The sequence below is a fragment of the Acanthopagrus latus genome, chromosome 16 (assembly GCF_904848185.1).
Source record: "Acanthopagrus latus isolate v.2019 chromosome 16, fAcaLat1.1, whole genome shotgun sequence".
In the NCBI taxonomy this organism is placed as follows: Eukaryota; Metazoa; Chordata; class Actinopteri; order Spariformes; family Sparidae; genus Acanthopagrus; species Acanthopagrus latus.
In genome coordinates this window covers 2,878,925-2,886,872 of record NC_051054.1, presented here as the reverse complement: position 1 = coordinate 2,886,872, position 7,948 = coordinate 2,878,925, and positions in this window count along the sequence as shown.

Below are 7,948 nucleotides of genomic sequence, written 5' to 3'. Positions count from 1 at the left end.
CTAATAATTGAGACTGTAAACACATCAGGAAACTGTTCACTGAGGTCATAAAACAAGTGAGATGTAGGGGCGTTTTCTCATAAGCTTACATGCAAGCAGATCTGTTTTTGAAACCAGTGGAAAGGATGCCGGTTTAACACTTCACATCAGACCTAGGAACGACATCCACATACAGTCACGAATCCAGTAGCAAACTGCTGAATAAGGGATCTTTAATAATAGATGGATGGATTGTTTCCAGTTTGATAAAAAATGTCCTCACTTTCCAAACAACGACAAGCTCAAAAAGCTCAAATAATTCCTCTCAAAGACAGATGTGACAGAGCACACATGCACCGTTTTGGCCAATTCATGCACAAACATCATCCTCAGTGTGCAGTACAATACCTCACATAGACACAGAGCTGCTCTCCTGCCAGCAGCAGCAGCAGCAGCTTTTCTTTTTTGCTTTGTTTCTCTGGAGTTTGTCAATTGAGCTCGGTGATGCCACCAGACACCAGGACCCACTGCAGCTCCTAATGAGTCTCTGAGGACCGGCCAGCTGTGCAGTGGCCAGGAAACCCCGCTCAAAAACTATCATTTCGTCCCCTCCACTCGCCCACTTCCCCTTTTCCAGACATGCCAGCACTGCAACCTGCGTCAGGCCTGACCACCTGCCACACAATGCTGCAGTCTCCCTCCCCTCACCTCCCTCCATCTCCCTCCATCTCCCAGCACTAAACTGTGAACCTGAACAGCCGGCCAAACGCCTGGCCTCCAGTCACCTGAAAACATCATCTGCATTTAAATTGAAAACTGGCTTTGGTGACTCATTATTACTCCAGAGGTTCAGGATGTTTCATTAAGAGGATTTGCAGGCAGGAGAGTTCGACGTAAACATGTTGCAGTCACCGTGACTCATGATAAACAGAGGGAGGTTTTTTTTTTTTTTATTCGTGGGTATTGATGAGGATTAAAGGCAGAACGGGAAGCAGCGAGCCTTGTGTATATTCCTCTTATATATCTGGCTCAGAGGCAGCAGCTCTGTCTGGGACACATGAGGTGATGCAGACATAAAATGCAGAAATATTCAGTTACGTAAGCTCCAGAAACTCCCCTGATTTTTGAAGTTGGTGGTTGAATCTCTCATGAGTGTCGGGGTGACACGTTTGGCTTTTTAAAACAAGTTTGCATTGATTGACAGCTGTCTCGGTCTGTCACACTCAGTCAGTGGTGATGTTTTCTTGGCCCACTTAAACTTAAACTTATTCAAGTGTCATCAAAAAATAATGTCTTGGATCCTCTTGCGGATTGAGGACAACAAAGTTAAATCAATCAAATGTGTCTGAAATCACTCCGTCGTTCTCTCATCCAGTATAGAAGATAGTTTTAGTAGGAAGTGAACAGTTATTAGTTTGCTGACTTGTTGCATTCATGGTTAGCGGTGCAGTATTAGTCTGAAAATAATCTAAATAATGACAATTTTCATTTTAAAAACAACTGAGATGTTGGTATGACTTCTTCTTCTACCTTTCTCTTATTTTTCCAGTCTAGGTGCCAGAACAACAGTTAGATAAGTAAATCTCCGGAAACACTTGTTCACATGTGTTTGCACAATCTTGCACATTTTCACATGTGTATCAAAATGTCCACATGTGGAAACATGAAGCAATGTGTACATTTTGATCCACAATGTGCAATTCACATGTGAAGAGATGCATTTCCAGATATGGAGACAAAACAGAGAAGACTCTGAATCATGTGAAATGTAAGTCTTCACATGTGAATTGCACATTTTTGCAGATTTTGACATGTGGATATACATTTTTGTGGAAACAAAACAGAACACATAAAACCATATAGAAATGTTGATGCATATGTGAAACTGTGTGCAAATGTGCAACTCACATGTGAAGAAGCAGATTTCACATTTGGAAACAAAACAGAGAGCACATGCAATCATGTGAAATGTTTGTCTTCACATGTGAACAGCACATTTCCGAATGTGGATCTAAATTACCACGCACATGTGAAACGCACATGTGAAAATGTGCACAAATGTGCAATTCACATGTGAAGACACACATTTCCAGATATGGAAACAGGACAGAGAAGACTCAAAATCATGTGAAACATATGTCCTCACATGTGAATTGCACATTTTTGCAAATTTTCACATGTGGATATAAAGTTCCACACATGAAAACATGGAAATATTGATGCACATGTGAAACTGTGTGCAAATGTGCAGTTCACATGTGCGTCAACATTTCCACATGTTCTTTCGACACACACATTTCCAGATATGGCAACAAAACAGAGAAGACTTGAAATCATGTGAAATGTATGTGTTTTTGTAAATTTTCACATGTGAAAATAAATAGTAAATGTGATAATTCCACATGGACGGAGACCACAGGAGTCTCTCTGGCTGCAGCAGTTTGAGAAAATCCCAGTTAGTATCTCTTCTGTCCATGCAGCTCAAGCAGAGCAAGTTTTATTACCCCCTTAAAAAACTTCTGTATGGACTGTATGGACTGTGAGGCGCGTTTCTGAGGCTGTTCATCATCATCTCCCACTAATACTGATTCCTGCGAGTGACCACAGAGGCTGGGTGGCCTTCAGCGACGAGCCAGGCTGTTTACGGACGCCAGAGTGAAGGTTAAGTCGACGCCAGATAGCAGAGGTCACCGGCAGCCCGGGAGACGGAGATGGATGTGTGTTTGGTCTGGAAGGGAGACAGGCCTGGAGTCGCTCTCTCTCCTACAGAGAGGCCTCAGTGCAGCTCGGCTCGCCCACCAACTCACACAGAACCTCAGTGAGCGGTTCACAAAGAGCAGAGCTGTAAAATCACCAGTTACTCAACTACTGTGCTTTAAGATTATGTTGCAATACTGGGTCTTTACTGAGGGATATTTCTAAACTCCTGAGACCGTTAATTCTTCATCAAGGCTGCACAGTCACAGTTTTTGTATAAGTAAGACACTACATGGCCGAAAGTATGTGGACGTTCATATGTGATTGTTCTGAAATCCATAGGCATTAATTAACAGCCTCCAATCCTCTGGTTTCTGGCTTTACAACCACAGGAGCATTAGCAATATGTCCTCAGACCTGAACGTCTGAATTGGTCAATTGCCAGTGACTCCCAAAACAACATACGGCCACTGGACAGCTGCAGTACCGACAGCGTAAGTTAAAATAACTCAGACTCCTGAGTGAAAGTGTTTGTTTGACTGATCCATCCAGTCAAGCAGACTCAATCTGCAGACTCTGTCCGTCTTTATATTAGATTTAAACTCAGACTTCCTCCTTTGCACTCATCATAACTTCCACGGCCACTTGAGGTGACTTATATAGCCATTTTTTTGCGGTGAGGACGGGATGGCATTTGCAAAGGTCAACACTTAAGTTGGGCATTGAAGTTAGCCCAGTCCCTCATCCGCCCGTTGGTTTAGTTTGTATTTACATCCAGTCTTTAGTCTTTGTTGAGTCATTTGTTGTGTTTCCCCCTTAAATGAAACTTCATCCCGTTGCACTTCCTGCCAGCCATCTCCTGCATTCGGGTCCAACTTATCAGCTCCGGCATGACAAGTCCAAGTTTTTCACCACCAAATTGGGAAAAAAAAAACAAAAACATTTCTTCACGGCGTTGGCTTTGTGCACGGGAGCTTTGTCATGTTGAAACAGGGGAAACATAAACTGTTGCCACAAAGATGGAAGAACACAGTTTCGACAGGAGGGCGACTTCAAGTGAAACATCTACAGTCTCTCTCTCTTTGTAAAAACCTCAGACTGCCTGGTAATACACCAAATTCAGTTTACACTGAGTCACTGTGACATTTTTAAACAAGCAAAACAATGTGAATGTTGCCAGTTTACCCATAAATGACAAGTGAACCACTCATTAGGAGATCCAGTCTGACTTCAGCTCAGTTTCACGAAGCCTTTGAAAACACTCTTTATGGTTTGTTTTCCCTGCTCGGACGCCAGCGAGGTGGAGTTTTCTCGACAATAATGAGACCAGAAAGGATTGTTACACAATCACAGAGGAAGTGTTTGAAACGCCAATTAGTCCGCAGACGTACCTGACTGGCACGTTGAAGCCCCGCCCACCTGAAGCTGCAGCTCAAAAATGTGTGAGGACAAACTGTTTCCTTCATTTTCCGTCTCTCTCAGCGGCTGTGTGGCGACCTCAGTCTGCTCATTCATCACTGACAGGAACAAGAAGTCACAGTCTGCCAGAAGAAGAGAGTTCATTCCTCCAGAGCATCGAAACTCTGTCACACGCTGCCATCTAGTGGTCAGAATACAAAGACCCACGACAGAGAGATTATTCTGCTTCTTCAGCAGCAAAAACATCCTCACAGAGACCAATTCATGATGTGTTCATCCATCAACCTTTGTTTATACTCTTCTCAATGACATTAAGTCAGTTTTACGGCAAAGAAATGGAAAAAAAAAAAACACCAACAAATTGGAAGACTTTATAATAACTATCATTAATAAATCTTAAGTTTAAGTTCATTTAACTTTATAAACCATTTATTAAACAATTGTAAAGGGTTATAAATATCAGTTCCACATATGTTTGCTTTGTAAATGTTAATAAATATATTGCAGTTCATCTATAATCATTAATTACTTCAGAGTTTTACAATAAACAAGCGCTTACGTCAGGTTGATTAATAGGAGTGAAGATAATCCACTTTTTAATCCCAAAACTTTAAACGTAATCTCTGAGCTCTCCTCACAAATCTGATGTGACTCCAGGTGTTTATTCCTCCAGAAGGTTCTGCACCACTAAACTGCTAATTTAACCTGTTTTTAATCTATTTATGGTGTAAAAAAAAAAACTAATGTCTCTCTCCAGTAAAAGCCAGACATAAACCAACTACATGTTTTTTTTTCAGCAGACGGGGGAATTTCTACAAATTAATTCTGCTTTTCATTGCGGGATGAATTTACATAACAGCATTATTAAAGGGACTTAATGAATACATTAAACGGGGGAAATACAATTAGCAGGGATTACAGGGAGGAGAGCAGCTTCATATTTTAATAAAGAGGAACAGAAGCCCACCAGCGTCGGCGCAGCTCCGTTTTAAAAGGGCGTTACGCTGAATAACAGATAAACAGACGGAGACTAGAACAGACAGAAGCGCAGAGGGAAGCTGTGTTCAGAGATTTATTGCAGTTTGTTTCAAGCGGTACGAACAACAGCGTGATCACAGCGGCTTCTGAACCATCCAGATGTCTCAGATGTGTTCAGTTCTCCTTCGTTTAGGAGCAGATTTACATCAGTTTATAGCAGAGCAGACAGACAGCACTGTGTGGTTTATACAGCAGCAGACAACAGTGTGTGTTTGTGTGTGTGTTTGTGTGTAGTTACTATCCGTGGTAAACAGTTTTCACCCTCAACAGGGATCAGTTTCATAAACGTCTAGCGAAGATTTACATTGATGTTCGAGACTTTTTTCTACATCCGATACGACCGCGATGTCTTTCAGGATGTCTTTTCTTATACACTTTGTCACGTAACGCGTTGCATGAGGCCTTTAATGTGACATTCAGCTGTCGTGACTGACGGAAGATCAGCAGTGAACGTTAATCTCTGATACGGCTTTGAACGACGATCACAGAGAAGTTAAACTGATGAAGCCTGAAGCGACACGACGCCCACAGGGTAATGTAGCACCTTGAAAATGTAATAAAACAAAGGATGTATTGGTATGAAACTAACTTGATGGTGAGAAATCTCCAGCCAGTTTAGTCGTGACAAAAGCTGGATGTTTCTGACAGGAAGTTGGGATTTCTGCAGCCGTGTTGGGGCGACAAAACCAGGTGTTTTTAACAAAACCTTGGGACTATTGCCAGACATGTTGGTGGCGACAGGAAAGAGATATATTTTTTGATGGGACAACAAGACCTGATGTTTATAACAAGACCTTGAAACAACTTCCAGACTTGTTTGTGGTGACAAAAGCTGGATGATTTTGCAGGATGTCAGGACATTTCCAGCCATGTTGGGGGGACAAAACCGGGTGTTTTTAAAAACACACTGGAAAGATTGCCAGACATGTTTGGGCGACTTATTACAGATATTATGATGGGAAGTCGGGACATTTCCAGAGGTATTTTGTGCCGACAAATGCTGGATATTTTTGACAGGAAGTCGGGACATTTCAAGCCATTCTTGTGGCATCAAAAAAAGCAATATTTTTATCTTGAAGATATATAAGATATTTCCAGACATTTTTTAAGGTGACAAAAGTTTGATATTTCTGACTGGAAGTCAGGACATCTCCAGCTGTTTCTGTGGAGACAAAAGCTGGAGATTTGTGATGGGAAGTTCGAACATCTCCAGCCATGTTGGGGCAACAAAAGCGCATCCTTTTATCAAGACCTTGGGACAATTTCCAGACATGTTTGTGGCGATGAAAAACAGATATTATGACGGGAAGTCATCACATTTCCAGCCATTTTGACAAAACAAAAGCAGGTGTGTTTATCAAGAACTTGGGATAATTTCCAGACATGTTTGTGGCGACAAAACACAGATATTTTTGATGGGAAGTCAGGACGTCTCCAGTTGCGTTTGTGGTAAAGAAACCGGGTGTTTATAACGAGACCTCAGGACGTTTAAAGCAGAGTGACGGCTTCCACTTGTAAGGCTGTTTGTTTGGCTCCACACACTGAATGACCTCAACACAAAGTTCAGCAACACAAAGTGAGTCAGTCAGTTGTAAAGCTGAAGGTCAAATGTCAGACGGATGGTGGGGAAACACGACTGCAGGTCTGATCCTGCTGCTTCTTTCCTACATGTTTTCTAAAATGTTGTTTGTTCCCAAGAACGTTGAGTGAGAACTACCAAGTGTCCCAATTATTTCAAGAAATCATAATATGGTGTCCTAACCCACTTATTTAAATTGGCTTTAGTTTAAACCTCATTAAATAAAAAACTTCAAAGTTCATCTCCATCCCTGACAAACAAAACGATGATAGGAAATCATATTTTGCGGTGAAATCTCGACATCTCAGACGACATTTGGCCCTCAGAGACACACAAAACCATCACTGCTGCTCTGTAGGAAATGAGAAATTAACATAAAAAGTTCACTGAAAACCACAATTTCCTTTTGGGGACCCAAACAAGATGTTAACAATTAATGTGTTTACAACAAATAAAAGATCCAAACTTGGTTTTAAGCGCAGTGACCGTAACTGGGAACCAAAACCGGGGACGGATGTGGAGCCAGAACTAAAAACGATCCTCAGGCACTGATGTCCCAGGAAAAAAGAAAAACTTAAAGGAAACGTTATTGTACGTGAGCACCTGTGATGAGATGAAGAAACAAGTCACTTTTCCTCTTCATCTTCGGTTTTAACAGTACATGAAGAAGCCTGTGCGTGCAACACATGCCCGACTGTCTCCACACTGAAATATACAGGAGGACAGTCTGTGAAGATCCATCAGAGCAGGAAGGAAATCCTCCAAAGTCGGACGTCACAGCTTCAGTTATCACAGTCAGAGTTACACCGACAGAACATCTGGATCTGTAAACAGGCATGCATCGAACCTACTGCTGCACAAAGCTGCTGGACGTATTTACATTAAAACTGCACGTTAAAAGAAAATACAGAAGTTAGATCCATCTGCTGCTTCTTCAGCACCGTGTTGTTTAAAACGACTCTTCAACAGACAGAATGAGTTGGAACGTTTCAGCTGTTTACATGCACACAAGTAACTCAAGTTATAGTTTTTTTGTGGAGGACCTCCGTTACGTGTTGCTCCTGTAAACATCTCGTCCAGGCTGCATATTCATCAGACGTCTAAGAACTGCAGTGAAAAGTGCTCCAAAAAGCTGATTTATCATTGAGTTTTTTAGAAGAAGTTTGTGTAAAATCTTGGAAAGGTCCAACGTGCAGGATTTAGTAGCATCTAACAGGGAATATCCCTGATTTCACA